This window comes from Zalophus californianus, chromosome 11 (genome assembly GCF_009762305.2).
Source record: "Zalophus californianus isolate mZalCal1 chromosome 11, mZalCal1.pri.v2, whole genome shotgun sequence".
Classification (NCBI taxonomy): Eukaryota; Metazoa; Chordata; class Mammalia; order Carnivora; family Otariidae; genus Zalophus; species Zalophus californianus.
The window spans coordinates 75,823,606-75,825,176 of NC_045605.1; the positions used below are offsets into that span (position 1 = coordinate 75,823,606).

The 1,571-nt window shown below is 40.6% G+C and overlaps 1 pseudogene; it reads right to left on the minus strand.

Annotated features, from left to right (window-relative positions):
- Positions 1-336: 336 nt before the first annotated feature.
- On the minus strand, positions 337-436 carry LOC113915672 (annotated as a pseudogene).
- Positions 437-1,571: the final 1,135 nt, after the last annotated feature.

Here is a 1,571-nt window from a genome sequence, read left to right on the forward strand (position 1 = left end):
GGGGAAATGTGTTTATCATAATTCTAATCTAACTTTGTTTCTAGTTGCATTTGGCCTTGTGTAAATCATTTAAAGCTCTAGTTTATTAAAATGAACAGAATTGGATTTGCAATTAGATGGATCTGTATTTTTTTAATTCCATTGTAATTAGCATACAGCTTTATATTAGTTTCAGGTGCACAATGTAGTGATTCAACTGTTCTATACATTACTTAATGCTCCTCACCACAAGTGTACTCTTAATCCCCTTCACCTCTTTCACCTATCCCCCCAACCTCCCTCTCCTCTGGTAACCAGTTTAGTCTCTAGAGTTAAGAGTCTGTTTTTTTGTTTGTCAAAAATATGGAGTGTTTCATGAATTTGCATGTCATCCTTGTGCAGGGGCCATGCTAATCTTCTCTGTGTCTTTCCAATTTTAGCATTTAGCACATGTGCTGCCAAAGTGAGTATGATAGATCTCGTTTTTGTCCCAAGGTATTCCAGTGGACACTTGAACATGTTTTATAAACTTTTGAACCCTAATTTCTGCTTCTATTTATAAGGTCAATATGAGGGTCAAAGAAGCTAAATTTATAATATACCAGAACATATAGTTCTGGTATATATTATCTGGAACAGATAATATATACCAGAACAGTGCCAGACATACAGTAGGCCCTCTGTAAAAGCTGGTTGCCCTTTTCCAACTGCTTTTCCTCATTTTGAAGATGGACAGATAGGAGGGAAGAGCAGAAGTGGCCAGCATGTGGCCCTCAAGCCATTTTCACTTCTTGCCTTCATGGCAGACATTCTATTTGATGATAGCCTTCTTTGTTTTGAAACCAGAAGTAGCCTCAAAATCCTCCCAACACAGATCCTTGAGCTACTTCTACCAGCTGCATGGATGTGATATTTAAGATGAAACCTCTTTGGGGCGCCTGGGTGGCTCAGTTGTTAAGCATCTGCTTTAGGCTCAGGTCATGATCCCAGGGTCCTGGGATCAAGTCCCACATCAGGCTCCCTGCTCCGTGGGAAGCCTGCTTCTCCCTCTCCCACTCCCCCTGCTTGTGTTCCCTCTCTGTCTCTCTCTCTCTCTCTCTGTCAAATAAATAAATATTAAAAAAAAAAAAAGATGAAACCTCTTTGTTATCCCTGCCCTGGATAATCTCTAAGGTTGTAGCTGAGACAGTCTGAGCCCACAACATATGGAACCCAATTTTCAAAATTATACAACTGAATGGAAAGCAAAGTTTTCAAAGCTCTGAAGGTACAAGCAGTAAGATATAGAATGGGACAGCTTGCTGATGGAGGCTTTCAGGAAACCCTGAGAGTGGCAAAGAGATTAGAATTGGTCATTGTGGAAGGCAGAATTAAGACCCCACAAAGTTGTCTATGTCTCAATTTCTGGAACCCGTGAATGTATTACCTCACATGACAAATGGATTGTTTGGTTGTGATTAAGAATCTTGAAGTGGGTAGATTGTCCTGGATTATCTGGGTGAGCCCAATATATTAACAAAGGTCTTTATAAAAGAGAGAGGGAGGCAGGAGGGTCAGAGTCAGAGGAGATGTAAGGATGGAAGCAGGAGTCG